Here is a 24,370-nt window from a genome sequence, read left to right on the forward strand (position 1 = left end):
TGGTAGTGGCAATGCTATATTGAAAATAACAATATTCTCAATGCTTTTAAATGTGGACAATAAACAAGGTACCACGATAAATAGCTATAACAACCATTTAATTAGTCTTTTTTTTTTTATCTTTAAGGCTTTTTTTTATATATACTTTAAGTTCTAGGGTACATGTGCATAATGTGCAGGTTTGTTACATATGTATACTTGTGCCATGTTGGTATGCTGCACCCATCAACTCGTCAGCACCCATCAATTCGTCATTTATATCAGGTATATCTCCCAATGCAATCCCTCCCCCCTCCCCCCTCCCCCCTCCTCATGATAGGCCCTAGTGTGTGATGTTCCCCTTCCCAAGTCAAAGTGATCTCATTGTTCAGTTCCCACCTATGAGTGAGAACATGAGGTGTTTGGTTTTCTGTTCTTGTGATAGTTTGCTAAGAATGATGGTTTTCAGCTGCATCCATGTCCCTACAAAGGACACAAACTCATCCTTTTTTACAGCTGCATAATATTCCATGGTGTATATGTGCCACATTTTCTTAATCCAGTCTGTAACTGATGGACATCTGGGTTGATTCCAAGTCTTTGCTATTGTGAATAGTGCCACAATAAACATATGTGTGCATGTGTCTTTATAGCAGCATGATTTATAATCCTTTGGGTATATACCCAGTAGTGGGATGGCTGGGTCATATGGTACATCTAGTTCTAGATCCTTGAGGAATTGCCATACTGTTTTCCAGAATGGTTGAACTAGTTTACAATCCCACCAACAGTGTAAAAGTGTTCCTATTTCTCCACATCCTCTCCAACACCTGTTGTTTCCTGACTTTTTAATGACTGCCATTCTAACTGGTGTGAGATGGTATCTCATTGTGGTTTTGATTTGCATTTCTCTGATGGCCAGTGATGATGAGCATTTTTTCATGTGTCTGTTGGCTGTATGAATGTCTTCTTTTGAGAAATGTCTGTTCATGTCCTTTGCCCACTTTTTGATGGAGTTGTTTGTTTTTTTCTTGTATATTTGAGTTCTTTGTAGGTTCTGGATATTAGCCCTTTGTCAGATCAGTAGATTGCAAAAATGTTCTCCCATTCTGTAGGTTGCCTGTTCTCTCTGATGGTAGTTTCTTTTGCTGTGCAGAAGCTCTTTAGTTTAATTAGATCCCATTTGTCAATTTTGGCTTTTGTTGCCATTGCTTTTGGTGTTTTAGACATGAAGTCCTTGCTCATGCCTATGTCCTGAATGGTACTACCTAGGTCTTCTTCTAGGGTTTTTATGGTATTAGGTCTAACATTTAAGTCTCTCATCCATCTTGAATTAATTTTCGTATAATGAGTAAGGAAAGGATCCAGTTTCAGCTTTCTACTTATGGCTAGCCAATTTTCCCAGCACCATTGGTTAAATAGGGAATCCTTTCCCCACTTCTTGTTTCTCTCAGGTTTGTCAAAGATCAGATGGCTGTAGATGTGTGGTATTATTTCTGAGGACTCTGTTCTGTTCCATTGGTCTATATCTCTGTTTCGGTACCGGTACCATGCTGTTTTGGTTACTGTAGTCTTGTAGTATAGTTTGAAGTCAGGTAGCGTGACGCCTCCAGCTTTGTCCTATTGACTTAGGATTGTCTCGGCAATGCGGGCTCTTTTTTGGTTCCACATGAACTTTAAAGCAGTTTTTTCCAATTCTGTGAAGAAACTCATTGGTAGCTTGATGGGGATGGCATTGAATCTATAAATTACCTCGGGCAGTATGGCCATTTTCTGATATTGATTCTTCCTATCCATGAGCATGGTATGTTCTTCCATTTGTTTGTGTCCTCTTTGATTTCACTGAGCAGTGGTTTGTAGTTCTCCTTGAAGAGGTCCTTGACATCCCTTGTAAGTTGGATTCCTAGGTATTTTATTTCTCTTTGAAGCAATTGTGATGGAAGTTCATCATGATTTGGCTCTCCGTTTGTTTGTTACTGGTGTATAAGAATGCTTGTGATTTTTGCACATTAATTTTGTATCCTGAGACTTTGCTGAAGTTGCTTATCAGCTTAAGGAGATTTTGGGCTGAGACGATGGGGGTTTTCTAAATATACAATCATGTCATCTCAAACAGGGACACATTAGACTTCTTCTTTTCCTAACTGGATACCCTTGATTTCTTTCTCTTGCCTGATTGCCCTAGCCAGAACGTCCAACACTATGTTGAATAGGAGTGGTGAGAGAGGGCATCCCTGTCTTGTGCCAGTTTTCAAAGGGAATTTTCCAGTTTTTGCCCATTCAGTATGATACTGGCTGTGAGTTCGTCATAAATAGCTCTTATCATTTTGAGGTACGTTCCATCAATACCGAATTTATTGAGCGTTTTTAGCATGAAGGGCTGTTGAATTTTGTCAAAAGCCTTTTCTGCATCTATTGAGATAATCATGGGGTTCTGTCTTTGGTTCTGTTTATATGCTGGATTACATTATTGATTTGCGAATGTTGTACCAGCTTGCATCCCAGGGATGAAGCCCACTTGATCATGGTGGATAAGCTTTCTGATGTGCTGCTGAATCCGGTTTGCCAGTATTTTATTGAGGATTTTGCATCAATGTTCATCAGGGATATTGGTCTAAAATTCTCTTTTTTGTTGTGTCTCTGCCAGGCTTTGGTATCAGATGATGTAGGCCTCATAAAATGAGTTAGGGAGGATTCCTTCTTTTTCTATTGATTGGAATAGTTTCAGAAGGAATAGTACCAGCTCCTCTTTGGACCAGTGAATCCATCTGGTCCTGGACTTTTTTTGGTGGGTAGGCTATTAATTACTGCCTCAATTTCAGAGCCTGCTACTGGTCTATTCAGGGATTCAACTTCTTCCTGGTTTAGTCTTGGAAGAGTGTAAGTGTCCAGGAAATTATCCATTTCTTCTAGATTCTCTAGTTGATTTTGTAGAGGGTTTATAATATTCTCTGATGGTAGTTTGTATTTTGTGGGGTCAGTGGTAATATCCCCTTTATCATTTTTTATTGCGTCTATTTGATTCTCTCTCTTTTCTTCTTTATTAGTCTTGCTACGGTCTGTCATTTTGTTGATCTTTTCAAAAACCAACTCCGGATTCATTGATTTTTTGGATGGAGGGTTTTTGTGTCTCTATCTCCTTCAGTTTGCTCTGATCTTAGTTATTTCTTGCCTTCTGCTAGCTTTTGAATGGTTTGCTCTTGCTTCTCCAGTTCTTTTAATTGTGATGTTAGAGTGTCAATTTTAGATCTTTCCTGCTTTCTCTTGTGGGCATTTAGTGCTATAAATTTCCCTCTACACACTGCTTTAATGTGTCCCAGAGATTCTGGTATGTTATATCTTTGTTCTCATTGGTTTCAAAGAACATCTTTTTCTGCCTTCATTTCGTTATGTACCCAGTAGTCATTCAGGAGCAGGTTGTTCAGTTTCCATGTAGTTGAGCAGTTTTGATTGAGTTTCTTAGTCCTGAGTTCTAGTTTGATTGCACTGTGGTCTGAGAGACAGTTTGTTATAATTTCTGTTCTTTTACATTTGCTAAAGAGTGCCTTACTTCCAATTATGTGGTCAATTTTGGATAAGTGCGATGTGGAACTGAGAAGAATGTATATTCTGTGATTGAGGTGGAGAGTTCTATAGATGTCTATTAGGTCCGCTTGGTGCGAGATGAGTTCAATCCTCGATCCTTGGTAACTTTCTATTCGTGATGACTGTCTAATGTGACAGTGGAGTGTTGAAGTCTCCCATTATTATTGTATGGAGTCTAAGTCTCTTTGTAAGTCTCTAAGGACTTGCTTTATGAATCTGGGTGCTCCTGTATTGGGTGCATATATATTTAGGAGAGTTAGCTCTTCCTGTTGAATTGATCCCTTTACATTATGTAAGGCCTTCTTTGTCTCTTTTGATCTTGATGGTTTAAAGTTCTTTTTATCAGAGACTAGGATTGCAACCCCGCTTTTTTTTGTTCTCCATTTGCTTGGTAGATCTTCCTCCATCCCTTTATTTTGAGCCTATGTATGTCTCTGCATGTGAGATGGGTCTCCTGAATACAGCAGACTGATGAGTCTTGACTCTTTATCCAGTTTGCCAGTCTGTGTCTTTAATTGGAGCATTTAGTCCATTAACATTTATGGTTAATATGTTATGTGTGTGAACTTGATCCTACCATTATGATATTAACTGGTGATTTTGCTCATTAGTTGATGCAGTTTCTCCTAGCCTTGATGGTCTTTACATTTTGGCATGTTTGCAATGGCTGGTACTGGTTGTTCCTTTCCATGTTTAGTGCTTCCTTCCGGGTCTCTTGTAAGGCAGGCCTGGTGGTGACAAAATCTCTAAGCATTTGCTTATCTGTAAGGATTTATTTCTCCTACACTGATGAAACTTAGTTTGGCTGGATATGAAATTCTGGGTTTAAAATTCTTTTCTTTAAGAACGTGAATATTGGCCCCCACTCTCTTCTGGCTTGTAGAGTTTCTGCCGAGAGATCTGCTGTTAGTCTGATGGCTTCCCTTTGTGGGTACCCGACCTTTGTCTCTGGCTGCCCTTAACATTTTTTCCTTCATTTCAACTTTGGTGAATCTGGCAATTATGTGTCTTGGAGTTGCTCTTCTCGAGGAGTATCTTTGTGGCGTTCTCTGTATTTCCTGAATTTGAATGTTGGCCTGCCCTACTAGGTTGGGAAGTTCTCCTGGATGAATCCTGAAGAGTGTTTTCCAACTTCATTCCATTTTCCCCCTCACTTTCAGGCACCCCAATCAGACGTAGATTTGGTCTTTTACATAATCCCATACTTCTTGCAGGCTTTGTTCATTTCTTTTTCTTCTTTTTTCTTTTGGTTTCTCTTCTCACTTTATTTCATTCATTTGATCCTCAATGCTGATACTCTTTCTTCCAGTTGATCGAGTCGGTTACTGAAGCTTGTGCATTTGTCACGTATTTCTCGTGTCATGGTTTTCATCTCTGTCATTCGTTTATGACCTTCTCTGCATTAATTATTCTAGCTATCAATTCTTCCACTCTTTTTTCAAGATTTTTAGTTTCTTTGCGCTGGGTATGTAATTCCTCCTTTAGCTCTGAGAAGCTTGATGGACTGAAGCCTTCTTCTCTCATCTCATCAAAATCATTCTCTGACCAGCTTTGATCCATTGCTGGCGATGAGCTGCGCTCCTTTGCAGGGGAAGATGCACTCTTATTTTTTGAATTTCCAGCTTTTCTGCCCTGCTTTTTCCCCATCTTTGTGGTTTTATCTGCCTCTGGTCTTTGATGATGGTGACGTACTGATGGGTTTTTGTATAGGTGTCCTTCCTGTTTGATAGTTTTCCTTCTAATAGTCAGGACCCTCAGCTGTAGGTCTGTTGGAGATTGCTTGAGGTCCACTCCAGACCCTGTTTGCCTGGGTATCAGCAGCAGAGGTTGCAGAAGACAGAATATTGCTGAACAGCGAGTGTACCTGTCTGATTCTTACTTTGGAAGCTTCTTCTCAGGGGTGTACTCCACCCTGTGAGGTGTGGGGTGTCAGACTGCCCCTAGTGGGGGATGTCTCCCAGTTAGGCTACTCAGGGGTCAGGGACCCACTTGAGCAGGCAGTCTGTCCCTTCTCAGATCTCAACCTCCATGTTGGGAGATCCACTGCTCTCTGCAAAGCTGTCAGACAGAGTCGTTTGCGTCTGCAAAGGTTTCTGCTGCTTTTTTTGTTGTTGTTGTTTAGCTGTGCCCTGTCCCCAGAGGTAGAGTCTACAGAGACAGGTAGGTTTCCTTGAGCTGCTGTGAGATCCACCCAGTTCGAGCTTCCCAGTGGCTTTGTTTACCTACTTAAGGCTCAGCAATGGCGGGCGCCCCTCCCCCAGCCTCGCTGCTGCCGTTTCGGTTAGATCGCAGACTGCTGTGCTAGTAATGAGGGAGGCTCCGTGGCTGTGGGACCCTCCCCGCCAGGCGTGGGTATAATCTCCTGGTGTGCCCGTTTGCTTAAAGCGCAGAATTGGGGTGGGAGTTACCCAATTTTCCAGATGTTGTGTGTCTCAGTTCCCCTGGCTAGGAAAGGGATTCCCTTCCCCCTTGCGCTTCCCAGGTGAGGCGATGCCTCTCCCTGCTTCAGCTCTCGCTGGTCAGGCTTCAGCAGCTGACCAGCACCGATTGTCTGACACTCCCTAGTGAGATGACCCCAGTACCTCAGTTGAAAATGCAGAAGTCACCGGTCTTCTGTGTCGCTCGTGCTTGGAGATGGAGACTGGAGCTGTTCCTATTCGGCCATCTTGCTCCGCCCCCCATTTAATTAGTCTTAATTGTATTTGTAATACCTGCCAGAAATTTTGAAAGTGAATGGTACTAATGACCGAGTAGCAAATCGTTTTATAAGTTGGGGTTTGTTTTCTCCCAATTCTTAGATTTCAAAAGGAGAAAAACAAACAAACAAAAAACTGAAGCAAAATCTAACCAAGTTGTCAGCCAATTGCCAATTTGAAAAATAGTTTATAATGATGGATCACTGTGTCCAGAGTCTACTTATAAAGCAGAAACCAAACTAGATATTTCAAATGAAGAGATTTAATGTAGGGAATTGGTTTCACAGTTGTTAAAACTGTGAGAGTGGCCGGGCGCGGTGGCTCAAGCCTGTAATCCCAGCACTTTGGGAGGCCGAGACGGGCGGATCACGAGGTCAGGAGATCGAGACCATCCTGGCTAACACGGTGAAACCCCGTCTCTACTAAAAAATACAAAAAACTAGCCGGGTGAGGTGGCGGGCGCCTGTAGTCCCAGCTACTCGGGAGGCTGAGGCAGGAGAATGGCATAAACCCGGGAGGCGGAGCTTGCAGTGAGCTGAGATCCGGCCACTGCACTCCAGCCTGGGCCACAGAGCGAGACTCCGTCTCAAAAAAAAAAAAAAAAAAAAACTGTGAGAGTGAACAAGGAACTTGAAGTCACCCAGGGATAACTACAGAAAGCAGCTACAACCCCACCTGTTGGGGGAATAAAAGATTTGGTGTCCTTAGGGTGTCAGAAGTACTTTATTCAAGAGAAGAAATATGCCTAATGAATTTTAAAATGTGAAAATGGAACATGTCTCACAACTCTACAGGATCAATGTTGCAATAGTGCTGGTCTCTGAAACATAGCTTTGCATCATGATACCAAAAGAGATCTCTGGTGAATGAGGGTAATCCAACGCTGTGGTACCTCTAAGGGGTAAGGGAGCCACAGGTCTAGTTCTGACAGTACCAGAAATTAAGAGGATCAACCAATTGTGCTGCCGTGTCACAGATAAGTACAGAGGATACATAAAGGAGTTGCCTTTTTCCTCTTCTCCTGCCATCACGTCTCCCCTTAGAAGGCTGAAGGGCTGGGAAATGAATTTTGTTGAATCCCAGTCCCTGAATCCCACAAAAGACTAGAGAAGGGTGGGTTCAGGAGTAAGAAAAAAAACAGTAAATAAACAGCACATACTGATATAATAAAACTCTATTCCAATTTACTTTTTTAAATAAACAAGGTTTTGGTTGTCCAATCTACAGAAATGAAAAAGTATAAATTAGTATTGAGCTGTTCCTCATTCTATAAGGAGAGAAATAAATAGCTCATCTCAACAAGAGATACATTCTCAATTTTAAAAATTTAATAACAATTATTTACTAAAATTGGTAAATTATATGCTACTTTGATCAATTGTAAAATTTAATAATTGACAATCAAGAAAAAGAAGATTTATCATTTAAAGACACACTGACACTATAAATTTAATGTCAACTTACATATACATATTTTTGTTTGCAGAAAATTATGAAGGAACAATCACTGAAAGACTCCCAAGCATAAAAGTATATTATATTAAGAAAAAAATCTATGAGCAAAAATGGAATGGAGTACAAGTTCAAAAGGAAATAAAAAATGAAAGCCTTTTGACTATTGAAGAGAAAACATAATTGCCTATATATTCTTTATATTTAAGAAATAATTGGCCGGGCGCGGTGGCTCAAGCCTGTAATCCCAGCACTTTGGGAGGCCGAGACGGGCGGATCACGAGGTCAGGAGATCAAGACCATCCTGCCTAACACGGTGAAACCCCGTCTCTACTAAAAATACAAAAAAAAACTAGCCGGGCGAGGTGGCGGGCGCCTGTAGTCCCAGCTACTCGGGAGGCTGAGGCAGGAGAATGGCGTAAAACCCAGGAGGTGGAGCTTGCAGTGAGCTGAGATCCGGCCACTGCACTCCAGCCTGGGCGACAGAGCGAGACTCTGCCTCAAAAAAAAAAAAAAAAAAAAAAAAGAAATAATTGTATTTACATGTCTTAGATACTCTTAAAACATTCATTGGTGATATGGTTTGGCTATGTCCCCACCCAAATCTCAACTCAAATTGTAGTTCCCATAATCCCCATATGTTGTGGGAGGGACCCAGTGGGAGGTAATTAAATCATGGGGGGCAGTTACCCCCATGCTGCTGTTCTCATGATAGTGAGTTCTCATGAGACTTGATGGTTTTATAAGAGACTTTTCCCCCTTTTGCTCAGCACTTCTCCTTTTTGTCATCATGTGAAGGCAGACCTGTTTGCTTCCCCTTCCACGAGGCTTGTAAGTTTCCTGAGGCCTCCCCAGCCATGTGGAACTGTAAGTCAGTTAAATCACTTTCCTTTATAAATTACCCAGTCTCAAGCAGTCCTTTATAGCAGTGTGAGAATGGACTAACACAAATGGAAACATATAAATATTAACATTGTCAATATTTATATTATTAAGAAAATATGTCACTTCCAGCTACTTAAATTTACAATTAAAAAAGTTAGATGTCAAGCTAAAACCATATGAGAGACTACATAGGTTATTTTTGGTTTAAAATTATTTTAAGAAATAATATAGCAAAAAGATTGAAAGACCACAGAAATAAACTATTTGTAATTCATCTCATATCCCTTTTTTAACTTTATATCCCTTACCTCACAGTCTCTCCAGAGATCTTCTTTCTTTCTATGCAAATTTCTCCTACTCTAAATCTTTTTATTAAAAAAAAAAAACTCTAATTTTGCCTACCTTCCTTACTTTTTCCCCAATGAGTCTATTCAATGAGTGCAATTCGTCATCTCATCAGTTGAGAAACTCTATTAAGTCGCATAACTCATTTCCTTGGAGTCTCGTCTCACACCAAAGTTTTTGACCTTGGCAATTGATACATTATAACTCCATAAGTGAATTTATCCCAAGACAAGAAAGTAAAATGCTAAAGCAAGTGCCGTACGTATACGAACATTTTAATGTCCTTGCAAGGCCAGGATCTTTCAAACACTTTCTCCAGAAAATGAGATAATGAAATTTAATCCTACAAGAATGAATTAGTGGTTATAGAATAATCAGGAGGAGAACAGAGTTGCTCTATCAAGTAACTTGGCAGTTAATTAGCTTCGGTATCTGCCTAATTTTATTCACCAAAGCCTGCCAAATGAGAATTGTCTAAGGAAGGTAAGAAGACACATGATTTCGAGAACCTCTTCACCCAAGAGGCAACCATATTTTACAACGGGTAAATGCTCTTTACAGAAAGAAATTTAAACATAGTTCTTTAACTCTCATTTATGTCCAAATGGCCTATTCAGTAGAATTTTACTCTTAAACATTAGGCCGGTACAACATAGTTATCGTCTATATCAATTCAACTGTTGATTTCTAAACTATTTGTTTGTTGGGAAAACAACTAAAATGATAGATAAGAGTATAAACATTTATATCTGTCTTCCTAAACTTTCTTTTAAAAAAAAGACTATACTACTTTAAGAGCCAGGGAGACAATTCTTTCTCTGCAGGTAACTGTACCTTGAAGTAAGCAGGACAACACTTCATACCACATCTCATATACATGATGTCCGTCTCAAAGATTCATCTTGTGATAGCACAACAGATAATTTCTCAATCAGATTTACTCTTCGCCTCATCCAAATAGAGAGATTAGAAATAAGCATCAGATGCTTTGATGCTGAGACTACACAATCTTCACCAGGAGGCAAAAGGTGAAATGGTCCAGGAGTCTGTAATTCATTTCATTATAATTACATTTCATTGCCTGCAGCTTCTCCAATAATTAAAAGCACAGTGTCAGTATTAAACAAGATCTATGAGAAAATGTCAGATCTCTCACCAAAGAGACATCAAATTAGACTAGGAAAGACTGTCAAAAGATTGTTCCCTGAGTGAATACTGAAATATTTGGAGGAATACATACACATCTGAAATTGTAAAATTGAATCATTTTGCCAAGATTTTCAAATTTTGTTCATTTTAGGTCAGATGGGAATATTTTTAAAGTCTTTGTCAGACACATCTCCAGTTGTTAATGTTTCAATATTTGAATAAATCAAGAGAAGTTGATCCAAATTGGACAAAAATAGTGACATCTGAGTCAGACTGGTATGCTTGCAGAAGTAAAACACTTCCAAGTATTTGAAACAGAACCCATTTTTGAGTTAATACCAGCACCTTGTTTCTATGAGATTATAATTTGCTCACATTACTACTAAACTTCAATCAGTGGAGGCACTGATTTTAAAAAGCCCACAGCAGAGATAGCCAATAATTCTTTTTTAGGGGCAGCAGAAGTTTGGCAAAAAGGAATACTCAGAAGAGACAGGGAAATATTAGCCACTGAAAACACTGGCAGTGACAAAATAAAAGAATTTCCCCCAGAAAACATTCTGTTAACAGCTAAACAATATCTGTAATAATAAAAATCACTTGCTTCCTAAAAGTTAAATGTCGTCTCACTAAATATCCCACAAGCAATACACTCTCTATTTGTTTTCACACTTCTCTAATTCATAGAAAGCAAGCTTTGAGTGCTTTGATTTGTATCTAGCTGAATGTAATAGTAAATAATCTGTACTCTGCTTGGACTATTGAAGTGATTTATTCTCCAACATTTCCACAAACATCTTACTAGACTGTGTACCACATTGAAGTCTATTGGTTTCAACTTATTTAACCAGTGCTATCAAATATAGTGAATGGGTAAACTTGCAGGTCAGTGGTTACATTTTTAAAATGATTTTCCCTTATTTAAAATTGTTGCATTGTCTGATTTAAACACAAAACAATTTAAGATTTTAATTAGGTTTTCAAGAGGCATACAAGTTTAAGAATTTATTATATTAAAAGCTCTCACTGTGCCATTAAGCACCTCAAATATCCTATGTTGTCTATGTACTGGAGGTACCATTATCATATTTTGCTTATGAAAATTTAACAGGTAAATGATATTGTCCTCCTGTATTTGAAGGCTGAAGCAGATGCTATGCTGTGCTGCACAAATACCCCGCTTTCCTTCACTATCAAGACACTTATTTACCCAACTGTTGGAAGTGTCACCTGTTGACAATTCACAGCTCACAGCTGAATCTCCCAAAGAATTACACTCATCCAAAGGTCCTTCCTTGCCCATGGTCATGCTCCCTTCCTGACACAAATTTGCAACAAATAACTGAATAATGAGGGGTACAGAGACCCCACCTCATTGCCTCAATTTGGGACATCTTAGAAGGACATTCCAGAGCTTCCAGTCCAACTTCTCCCTCCACTCAATTTTCTCACAGGTATTGTGGGGAGCGTGCTCTCCAGAAATTTCCTTCATGCAATCTCAGAATTTGTTTCCTGAGAAACCAGACCAAAAATAGGTGGTGTCTGTAATGATCTGAGCAAGCCGACTCTAAAATTAGGATTTCAAATCTGAATCACCCACCAGCAAGCTGGCCATGAGGATCCCATGTCTGATAGTAGGTAGAAAATTGAAGGTACATGGCATGCTCTAGTGGTGCAATTGTTAAAACGTTCACCAGTGTGAACTGGGAAGGGACACCATTAGAAGATAAGGCACTAGTTAATTAACATTTCATGAGTTTCAGAGGTTTAAGAAGTAGTGATTAATTATATGGATAATAGTATCAGATGGCTCTTGCTAGTGCTGTTGATAAGCTAGAGAAAGACAAAGGTTAAGGTTGATTCGTCACCAAAGTAAGGCAAAATATGAAAGTGAGAAAGCTCCATTGGCAGCAGTTTATATAGACTTGACTCCTGCAGCCAAAGAATAGGACAGACTTAGGGCCAGGCCCAGAACATAACCTTAAAGACAGTGGGAGCTCCAAAAAGGTTCAAAGCTCAGTCTCAGCAAGTTTGCTGTGCCAAGATTAAGGCCTTGTTTGGGGAAGGTAGGGCCTTGAGATTTAAGATCAGGATATCAGGATCCATGCATTCAAATATCTTTAAAGCCCACATTCCCCTGAAACTATTAAACTTGCAGAATTTTCCCTCCCCTCCCTGTTAAAGGATGATGCTTCCTCTTGCCTAAGTATAATGTAACAGCCAGTGCCAAGTGGGCCTGCTAAAGAAGGAAAAGAACTATATGCTAAAAGATTTGCAAGATCTAACCAAAATGTAGCAGCAGAAGCCAAAAGAGTATGTATGGGGATGGATATTTAGGATGCTGGATCAAGTAAGAGGAGCAGAACATAAAGGGTTTTTTTGTTTGTTTGTTTGTGTGTGTGTGGTGTTCTTTTTTTTTTTCTTGAGATGGAGTCTCACTGTCACCCAGGCTGGAGTGCAGTGGTGCAATCTTGGCTCACTGCAGCCTCTGCCTCCTGGGTTCCAGCAATTCTCCTGACTCAGCCTCCCAAGTAGCTGGGACTACAGGCGTGTGCCACCACGCCTGGCTAATTTTTGTATTTGTTTTAGTAGAGACAGGGTTTCACCATATTGGCCAGGCTAGTCTCAAAACTCCTGACCTCGTGATCCACCTGCCTTGGCCTCCCAGAGTGCTAGGATTATAGGCGTGAGCCACCGCACCCGGCCAAGAACATAAAGTTTAATAAGGGAAGCTCTATCACAGAGTACTGTCCCATGACACAGAATTTAACACTCTGACCAAAAAAAAAAAAAAAAAAAAAAAAACGGGCTGATGGTGCTTACACCATGCTTGGATAGCTCTGGGAGGCAGAAAAAAAAAATCTATGCTCCATACTATCTGATGTAGAATCCCTAGAATTCTCATGGTAGATGGAAAAAAATCCTGAAGGTGATTCATCACCAACTTAAGGAAAATATAAAGGTTCAGAGAAATAGGTATGCTAGTGTGAATATGCCACAGAAGTTTGAAAAACCCACCAGCCAAGTATGTATCTGCAAGGGGTGCTGAAAGATATTCCATTCACCAAAGCAATCCGGAATGTGCTGGTGAAAGGGGCACCTGCATCACTGAGAAGCTGTCTTCTCCATAAGCCAGGACTAATGGTGGACAATGCTATTATAGAACTGGTTCCTTGGTAACAGTGGGGATGATAATAGGATCCTGAAACAACAGAGGCTGAGTAAATGGCATTTGCTTTGGTGAAGCTGTGGAGTGCTAGCCCACATTTGGTCAGAGAGGTTCCACTGGCTCCACGGACCCACCAAATGGCCATTTCCCAGGTTCTCAGATGTATAATTCAAATGAACATACCTGGTAATTGGCAGGATACCCACACTGACATTTGGGTAAGAGCCATTATAGTGGGGAAATAACTAGACAAGATAGTAAGTCAAAAACAATATCCAACATCCCAGAAGAAATGACAGATTAGTGTTATGCTTAAAAACATAAAGGATACATAGTATCCTTGTATTCTATCTCCACCTAATAACCCAGTCTGGCAAATACCACGCGGATACTGGATGATGACAGTGGACTTCTGAAAACTTAACCAATTATTAGCAGTTATAATATGATAGCAGTTATATCAGATGTGGTATATTTGCTAGAGTAAATGAATATGGCCATGAGTACATGGTATGCAGCTGTTGATATCTATCATAGAGGAAGATTAGATACAGTTCTCATTCACTTGGAATAAATAACTGTATGCATTTATGTTTATACCTGAGGCTTTATTAATTCTGCCTCCCTCTATCATAATACAGTCTGAGGAAACCTGGATCATGTGAACATTCTGCAGAAAAATAAATTGGCCCACTATATTGATGACATCATGTTCATTGAACCCGATGGGAAAGAAGGTGGAAGTAAATTGGAAATCTTAATGAGACAAATGTACTCATGAAGCTAGAATACAAAACCTATAAAAATTCAGGAACCTACACATCAGTGAAGGTTTTAGGAATCCTGCACTCTTGAGTTATGGTAGAACATCATCTCCAAAGTAAAATACAAACAAGTGCGTCTTGCATTTCCCACCTGGTAGGCCTCACTGGATTCTGAAGGCAGCAAATCAACACTCGGGAATTATCCTTTGTACCCAGAGATACAGAAAGCCTCCAGCTTTGGAAGGACTCAAATCAGGAAAGGTCTCTGCAGCAAGTCCAGACTGTAATTCAAGTTACCCTGTTGCTTGGCCCATAACATGTGGCAAACCTACGGTAATAGAGGTATCTGTGCTAGGAAAATATAACCTGTAGGATTTAAGGCCCAATAGGTGAATTGCAACATAGACCTCTGGTGTCCTGGATTAAGACCATGCCCTGGTAAAGAATGTAGAATACTACGTTCTACAGACCTACAGGTCCTACTTCTACCAGGGAACATAGCAGGAGTTCCCCTAAATTTTAAGCTACATCTGCAACCCAGTCATTTGGGGTTTCTTTTGCCAAAACATCTATAGGCAAACACAGAAGCCACCAACCTGGTAGGAGTAACTTACTCTGATCATGAAAGGTGAAATTACAGAATAGAGGCAAGGAAGAATACATTTGTCATACAAATAATCCACTGGGATACCTATTGGTACTCCCTCGCCTAATTTTGACAGAAAATGAGCAAGTGAAGTAGCCACTCTCTGAGAAAAGAACCCCAGAGGTGGTCTGGATTACTCCACCATACAAGCCAGCTGACCAGTCAAGGTGTTAGCTGAAGATTTATATATTTATTCATTTATTTATTTTGAGACAAAGTCTCACTCTGTCTCCCAGGCTGGAGTGCAGTGGCGCGATCTCGGCTCCCTGCAACCTCTACCTCCAGGGTTCAAGCGATTCTCGTGCCTCAGCCTCTCGAGTAGCTAGGATTGCAGGTGCCTGCCACCACACCCAGCCCTTTTTTTTTTTTTTTTTTAAGTAGACATGGTTTCACCATGTTGGCCAGGCTGGTCCCAAACTGCTGATCTCAGGTGATCCACCTGCCTCGACCTCCCCAAGGTGCTGGGATTACAGGCGTGAGCCACCGTGTCTGGCCTAGTTGAAGATTTCTTAAAATCTAGAAGGATAACTTTTTTGGCATATTCCTGAGACCAGCTACATCAGCAAGGGATATAGTACATTTCCTAAACCCCCTTTTATAAACTTCCTCAGTAAAAGAGATCGACTAGAATTCAGGACGAGCAGGTCTCAGATGAGGTAAACTTACACAGATCAAATGAATTTGAGCAGTGCATTGTGATGGATACTCTGGTACAGCATCAAAATCCTCCATTCAGGACCCAGTCATTCATTCCCCCAGCTGCTGGTAGTGTTTTCCATTGAGGGTTCACAGCTGAGTCCTGTGGGTAGAATTTTTATCTACCCACAAACCCACAGAAACTGCTTAATTCAACAGTACCCATCCTCCTCAATGACAGCCCACATCTAATGACAAGCTGATCAGAGGTACAAAGGTCTGGCTCCCTTACCTCATTTCAGGGCAACTCTAAAGACCATACAGTGCTTCCCTGTAATTGGCTGAAACCTTTGTTGCAATTGCCTCTTCAATTTCTTCCTCTGTGCAGTCTTAATCTCTTCATTATCTCACAAATCCTATTACTAAGAGCATTCCAAAACATATTGTCTGTATACAAATCTCCATCTCAAGGGTTTTTCAGGGGAGTATGATGACTACAATACCATATAGCTTGCATTTTACAGTTTCCAGAACATTTGTTGCCTCATTACGTTCTCATCACAATTCCAGGAGATAAGATGAATAGTTACTGTCCCTACTTTGTAAATAATAAAACTCAGTTTCAGTTGATTAAATTAATTTATCAGTTAACACAGGAAACAATTTTTAAATTAGTATAATTCCATGTCATTTAAGAAAAATATGAAAGGAGCCCAGATTTATGAAAGAATAGTTAGAGACAAAATGTGGGTCTTGTAAATAAAAGTATTCTGATTTCTACTTCAGTGCATCAGAAAAATAACAATGAGCACATGTGATGGCATTCATCTATAGTCCTAGCTATTCAGGAAGCTGAGGCAGGAGGATCACTTGAGCCCAGGAGTTTGAGGCTGCAGTGAGTTATAATGGCCACTGCACTCTGGCCTGGGTATCAGAAGGAGACCCTGTCTCAAAAATTAAACAATAAAACAGAATAGCTTCATGACCTTGAATTGAGCAAAGATTTCTTAGATCATAAAATATGATCCACAGAAGAAAAATCTAATAAGTTAGACTTAATCAAATTTTTTAATTAGAAAATTTTAAAAATAATGATAGTACAATTTGCATGATAAAACTGATCAGTTATGTTATTTGTATGGTTAAGATATTTGTTCAATTACATAATAACTAAAGTGAAAGTCACTTCGAATTACAGTTGACATTTGAACAACACAGGTTTGACCTGTGAAGATCCACTTATATGCAGATTTTTTTTCCTCTTCTGACACCTCTGAAACACCAAGACGAACTCCTGCTCACCCTATTCAACATGAAGATGCAGATGAAGACCTTTGTGATGATCTACTTCCACTTAATAAATATATTTTCCTTATGATTTCTTTTTTTTTTTTTTTATTATACTTTAAGTTCTAGGGTACATGTGCATAACGTTTATATCATGTATAACTCCCCAGTGCAATCCCTCCCTCCTCCCCCCTCCCCATGATAGGCCCCAGTGTGTGATGTTCCCCTTCCCGAGTCCAAGTGATCTCATTGTTCAGTTCCCACCTATGAGTGAGAACATGCGGTGTTTGGTTTTCTCTTCTTGTGATAGTTTGCTAAGAATGATGGTTTCCAGCTGCATCCATGTCCCTACAAAGGACGCAAACTCATCCTTTTTGATGGCTGCATAGTATTCCATGGTGTATATGTGCCACATTTTCTTAATCCAGTCTGTCACAGATGGACATTTGGGTTGATTCCAAGTCTTTGCTATTGTGAATAGTGCCACAATAAACATACGTGTGCATGTGTCTTTGTAGTAGAGTAATTTACAATCCTTTGGGTATATACCCAGTAGTGGGATGGCTGGGTCATATGGTACATCTAGTTCTAGATCCTTGAGGAATTGCCATACTGTTTTCCAGAATGGTTGAACTAGTTTACAATCCCACCAACAGTGTAAAAGTGTTCCTATTTCTCCACATCCTCTCCAACACCTGTTGTTTCCTGACTTCTTAATGATTGCCATTCTAACTGGTGTGAGATGGTATCTCATTGTGGTTTTGATTTGCATTTCTCTGATGGCCAGTGATGATGAGCATTTTTTCATGTGTCTGTTGGCTGTATGGATGTCTTCTTTTGAGAAATGTCTGTTCATATCCTTTCCCCACTTTTTGATGGGGTTGTTTGTTTTTTTCTTGTATATTTGTTTGAGTTCTTTGTAGATTCTGGATATTAGCCCTTGTCAGATGAGTAGGTTGCAAAAATTTTCTCCCATTCTGTAGGTTGCCTGTTCACTCTGATGGTAGTTTCTTTTGCTGTGCAAAAGCTCTTTAGTTTAATGAGATCCATTTGTCAATTTTGGCTTTTGCTGCCGTTGCTTTTGGTGTTTTAGACAGGAAGTCCTTGCCCATTCCTATGTCCTGAATGGTACTACCTAGATTTTCTTCTAGGGTTTTTATGGTATTAGGTCTAACATTTAAGTCTCTAATCCATCTTGAATTAATTTTCATATAAGGGGTAAGGAAAGGATCCAGTTTCAGCTTTCTACTTATGGCTAGCCAATTTTCCCAGCACCATTTATTAAATAGGGAATCCTTTCCCCATTTCTTGTTTCTCTCAGGTTTGTCAAAGATCAGATGGCTGTAGATGTGGTATTATTTCTGAGGACTCTGTTCTGTTCCACTGGTCTATTTCTCTGTTGTGGTACCAGTACCATGCTGTTTTGGTTACTGTAGCCTTGTAGTATAGTTTGAAGTCAGGTAGCGTGATGCCTCCAGCTTTGTCCTTTTGACCTAGGATTGTCTTGGCAATGCGGGCTCTTTTTTGGTTCCATATGAACTTTAAAGCAGTTTTTTCCAATTCTGTGAAGAAAGTCATTGGTAGCTTGATGGGGATGGCATTGAATCTATAAATCACCTTGGGCAGTATGGCCATTTTCACGATATTGATTCTTCCTATCCATGAGCATGGTATGTTCTTCCATTTGTTTGTGTCGTCTTTGATTTCACTGAGCAGTGGTTTGTAGTTCTCCTTGAAGAGGTCCTTGACATCCCTTGTAAGCTGGATTCCTAGGTATTTTATTCTCTTTGAAGCAATTGTGAATGGAAGTGCATTCCTGATTTGGCTCTCTGCTTGTCTGTTACTGGTGTATAAGAATGCTTGTGATTTTTGCACATTAATTTTGTATCCTGAGACTTTGCTGAAGTTGCTTATCAGCTTAAGGAGATTTTGGGCTGAGACGATGGGGTTTTCTAAATATACAATCATGTCATCTGCAAACAGGGACAATTTGACTTCTTCTTTTCCTAACTGGATACCCTTGATTTCTTTCTCTTGCCTGATTGCCCTAGCCAGAACTTCCAACACTATGTTGAATAGGAGTGGTGAGAGAGGGCATCCCTGTCTTGTGCCAGTTTTCAAAGGGAATTTTTCCAGTTTTTGCCCATTCAGTATGATATTAGCTGTGGGTTTGTCGTAAATAGCTCTTATTATTTTGAGGTACGTTCCATCAATACCGAATTTATTGAGCGTTTTTAGCATAAAGGGCTGTTGAATTTTGTCAAAAGCCTTTTCTGCATCTATTGAGATAATCATGTGGTTCTTGTCTTTGGTTCTGTTTATATGCTGGATTACGTTTATTGATTTGCGAATGTTGAACCAGCCTTGCATCCCAGGGATGAAGCCCACTTGATCATGGTGGATAAGCTTTTTGATGTGCTGCTGAATCCGGTTTGCCAGTATTTTATTGAGAATTTTTGCATCGATGTTCATCAGGGATATTGGTCTAAAATTCTCTTTTTGTTGTGTCTCTGCCAGGCTTTGGTATCAGGATGATGTTGGCCTCATAAAATGAGTTAGGGAGGATTCCTCTTTTTCTATTGATTGGAATAGTTTCAGAAGGAATGGTACCAGCTCCTCCTTGTACCTCTGGTAGAATTCAGCTGTGAATCCATCTGGTCCTGGACTTTTTTTCGTGGGTAGGCTATTAATTGTTGCCTCAATTTCAGAGCCTGTTATTGGTCTATTCAGGGATTCAACTTCTTCCTGGTTCAGTCTTGGGAGAGTGTAAGTGTCCAAGAAATTATCCATTTCTTCTAGATTTTCTAGTTGATTTGCATAGAGGCATTTATAGTATTCTCTGATGGTTGTTTGTATTTCTGTGGGGTCGGTGGTGATATCCCCTTTATCATTTTTTATTGCGTCTATTTGATTCCTCTCTCTTTTCTTCTTTATTAGTCTTGCTAGCGGTCTGTCAATTTTGTTGATCTTTTCAAAAAACCAACTCCTGGATTCATTGATTTTTTGGAGGGTTTTTTGTGTCTCTATCTCCTTCAGTTCTGCTCTGATCTTAGTTATTTCTTGCCTTCTGCTAGCTTTTGAATGTGTTTGCTCTTGCCTCTCTAGTTCTTTTAATTGTGATGTTAAAGTGTCAATTTTAGATCTTTCCTGCGTTCTCTTGTGGGCATTTAGTGCTATAAATTTCCCTCTACACACTGCTTTAAATGTGTCCCAGAGATTCTGGTATGTTGTATCTTTGTTCTCATTGGTTTTAAAGAACATCTTTATTTCTGCTTTCATTTCGTTATGTACCCAGTAGTCATTCAGGAGCAGGTATTCAGTTTCCATGTAGTTGAGGGGTTTGATTGAGTTTCTTAGTCCTGAGTTCTAGTTTGATTGCACTGTGGTCTGGGAGACAGTTTGTTATAATTTCTGTTCTTTTACATTTGCTGAGGAGTGCTTTACTTCCAATTATGTGGTCATTTTGGAATCAGTGCGATGTGGTGCTGAGAAGAATGTATATTCTGTTGATTTGGGGTGGAGAGTTCTATAGATGTCTATTAGGTCCGCTTGGTGCAGAGATGAGTTCAATTCCTGGATATCCTTGTTAACTTTCTGTCTCGTTGATCTGTCTAATGTTGACAGTGGAGTGTTGAAATCTCCCATTATTATTGTATGGGAGTCTAAGTCTCTTTGTAGGTCTCTAAGGACTTGCTTTATGAATCTGGGTGCTCCTGTATTGGGTGCATATATATTTAGGAGAGTTAGCTCTTCCTGTTGAATTGATCCCTTTACCATTATGTAATGGCCTTCTTTGTCTCTTTTGATCTTTGATGGTTTAAGTCTGTTTTATCAGAGACTAGGATTGCAACCCCTGCTTTTTTTTGTTCTCCATTTGCTTGGTAGATCTTTCTCCATCCCTTTATTTTGAGCCTATGTATGTCTCTGCATGTGAGATGGGTCTCCTGAATACAGCAGACTGATGGGTCTTGACTCTTTATCCAGTTTGCCAGTCTGTGTCTTTTAATTGGAGCATTTAGTCATTTACATTTAAGGTTAATATTATTATGTGTGAACTTGATCCTGCCATTATGATATTAACTGGTTATTTTGCTCATTAGTTGATGCAGTTTCTTCCTAGCCTCGATGGTCTTTACATTTTGGCATGTTTTTGCAATGGCTGGTACCGGTTGTTCCTTTCCATGTTTAGGGCTTCCTTCAGGGTCTCTTGTAAGGCAGGCCTGGTGGTGACAAAATCTCTAAGCATTTGCTTATCTGTAAAGGATTTTCTTTCTCCTTCACTGATGAAACTTAGTTTGGCTGGATATGAAATTCTGGGTTGAAAATTCTTTTCTTTAAGAACGTTGAATATTGGCCCCCACTCTCTTCTGGCTTGTAGAGTTTCTGCCGAGAGATCTGCTGTTAGTCTGATGGGCTTCCCTTTGTGGGTAACCCGACCTTTCTCTCTGGCTGCCCTTAAGATTTTTTCCTTCATTTCAACTTTGGTGAATCTGGCAATTATGTGTCTTGGAGTTGCTCTTCTCGAGGAGTATCTTTGTGGCGTTCTCTGTATTTCCTGAATTTGAATGTTGGCCTGCCCTACTAGGTTGGGGAAGTTCTCCTGGATGATATCCTGAAGAGTGTTTTCCAACTTGGTTCCATTTTCCCCCTCACTTTCAGGCACCCCAATCAGACGTAGATTAGATTGGTCTTTTTACATAATCCCATACTTCTTGCAGGCTTTGTTCATTTCTTTTTCTTCTTTTTTCTTTTGGTTCTCTTCTCGCTTCATTTCATTCATTTGATCCTCAATCGCTGATACTCTTCTTCCAGTTGATTGAGTCGGTTACTGAAGCTTGTGCATTTGTCACGTATTTCTCGTGTCATGGTTTTCATCTCTGTCATTTCGTTTATGATCTTCTCTGCATTAATTAGTCTAGCTGTCAATTCTTCCACTTTTTTTTCAAGATTTTTAGTTTCTTTGCGCTGGGTACATAATTCTCCTTTAGCTCTGAGAAGTTTGATGGACTGAAGCCTTCTTCTCTCATCTCGTCAAAGTCATTCTCTGACCAGCTTTGATCCGTTGCTGGCGATGGGCTGCGCTCCTTTGCAGGGGGAGATGCGCTCTTATTTTTTGAATTTCCAGCTTTTCTGCCCTGCTTTTTCCCCATCTTTGTGGTTTTATCTGTCTCTGGTCTTTGATGATGGTGACGTACTGATGGGGTTTTGGTATAGGTGTCCTTCCTGTTTGATAGTTTTCCGTCTGACAGTCAGAAGGACTGTCTGTTGGTCTGTTGGAGATTGCTTGAGGTCCACTCCAGACCCTGTTTGCCTGGGTATCAGCAGCAGAGATTGCCAAAGATAGATATTGCTGAGCAGCGAGTGTACCTGTCTGATTCTTCCTTTGGAAGTTTCCTCTCAGGGATGACTCCACCCTGTGAGGTGTGGGGTGTCAGACTGCCCCTAGTGGGGGATGTCTCCCAGCTAGGCTACTCAGGGGTCAGGGACCCACCTGAGCAGGCAGTCTGTCCGTTCTCGGATCTCAACCTCCGTGTTGGGAGATCACGGCTCTCCCCAAAGCTGTCAGACAGAGTCCTTCGCCTCTGCACCGCCCCCGCTGCTTTCCGTATTGGACCTCAGCTGTGGGCTGTCCCCAGAGGTGGAGTCTACAGAGACAGGCAGGTTTCCTTGAACTGCTGTGAGCTCCACCCAGTTCGAGCTTCCCAGCGGCTTTGTTTACCTACCTAAGCCTCAGCAATGGCGGGCGCCCCTCCCCAGCCTCGCTGCTCCCTTGCGGATAGATCACCGCAGACTGCTGTGTTAGCAGTGAGGGAGGCTCCGTGGGCGTGGGACCCTCCCGGCCAGGTGTGGGATATATTCTCCTGGTGTGCCTGTTTCCTTAAAGCGCAGTATTGGGGTGGGAGTTACGCGATTTTCCAGGTGTTATGTGTCTCAGTTCCCCTGGCTAGGAAAACGGATTTCCTTCCCCCTTGCGCTTCCAGGTGAGGCGATGCCTCGCCCTGCTTCAGCTCACGCTGGTCAGGCTGCAGCAGCTGACCAGCACCGATTGTCCGGCACTCCCTAGAGAGATGACCCCAGTACCTCAGTTGAAAATGCAGAAATCACCGGTCTTCTGTGTTACTCGCGCTGGGAGTTGGAGACTGGAGCTGTTCCTATTCGGCCATGATTTCTTAATATCTTTTTTTTTTTCTTGAGACGGCGCCTTGCTCCATCACCCAGGCTGGAGTACAATGGCACAGTCTTGGCTCACTGCAACCTCCGCCTCCCGGGTTCAAGTAATTCTTCTGCCTCAGCCTCCAGAGAAGCTGGGATTACAGGCACACACCACTATGTCCAGTTAATTTTTGTATTTTTAGTAGAGATGGGGTTTCGCCATGTTGACCAGGCTGGTCTTGAACTCCCAACCTCAGGTGATCTGCCCGCCTTGACCTCCCAAAGTGCTGGGATTGCAGGCTGAGCCACCGTGCCTGGTGGAGCTTTCTTTATTGTAAGAATATAGCATGTGATACAAATAACATAAAAAATGTGTTAATCATTTATGTTATTGGTAAGGCTTCCAGTTAACAGTAGCCTATTAGTGATTAAGTTTTAGGGGACTCCAAAGTTATACATGGATTTTCTACTCCATAGGAGGGGACTGGTATCCCTAACCTCTTGTTGTTCAGGGGTCAACTGTATTAATCCTTTTTTCAAGAAGGAGGCGATAAATTGAAATAAGCTAGCACTGTCCTAAATTCAAAAATCTTACTTTGAAAGTGGCCTCTTCACATTGCTCTAGGAACATTAACCATCCTTAAACGTATAAATCACCCTGAAACCCAACGTGGGGTTGCCATTTATGTGAGGCCAGATGATCACAATCGTCAACCATCTGGACAAAGTCTGCCCACATCTCACCCCTACCCTGAAGTTGCCCAGAGTGAATTCCCTGTATGTCTAACTAGTATTTTTAGTCAGGCCATTTCAAGCATAAAATCTAAATGTAGTGAAAACCTGTTAGTCTTTTTAGTAATGAAGTAAAAGATAAATAGAATGAGTTTGAATTTATGTAGATACCACCCTTAAAGGAGAACTTTCTGGACCTCTGTCATTATAAATTTTTTGCTTGACAACCATAGGAAAGGCATGGCTGCACTCCTCAGTTTAGAAGCCTGTGCATTCCTCCCAGTGCCTTTGCTGTAGCAAAAACTGGTATAGAAGTACTCTCCTGGAATGCCTGCAGAACCCAAAGTGCATTTTTAAAAGTTGTAGCACATTTTTAATTTTTGTAATGAATCCCTGTTCTTTAAGTTTGAATTAGATTTTTGAAAACAGACAAAAGCTATTTTGAGCCAAGTTCGAATAAGGCAAAAGTACTAGCATAATGTGGCCAGAAAGTCCTGTGAGGAAATTCTCAAAATTGCCAATTCTGTGTGAAGCGTAAGAATAGAAGTCACACTGTCCAGAAGTCTCAAGAAAGGAAAATTATTCCCTTCATGCAAAGAGAACCTTAGCCTGCCAAAATTCTGTGTTCAAAGGAAAGCTTCTCTCTTCCCTCCTCTCTGAATCCTGAATGATATTTACTGTAAATTAAGAGGATAGGAGTGAGAGTTATTTAGTTCCTTCACTATACTCAGAAATATAAATTAAGGGCAGACAGTAAGAGTTCCAGCTACTTTCTTATAATGGAATCTGTAAGGACTTGACAAAATGCTGCAACATTTGTCACTTCTCCCTGTTTATTATTTGTATTATTCCCTGCCTACTTTCCTAAAGCTTAGGGAATTGCAGTAGGAGA

This window comes from Trachypithecus francoisi, unplaced genomic scaffold (assembly GCF_009764315.1).
Source record: "Trachypithecus francoisi isolate TF-2019V2 unplaced genomic scaffold, Tfra_2.0 Lachesis_group3, whole genome shotgun sequence".
In the NCBI taxonomy this organism is placed as follows: Eukaryota; Metazoa; Chordata; class Mammalia; order Primates; family Cercopithecidae; genus Trachypithecus; species Trachypithecus francoisi.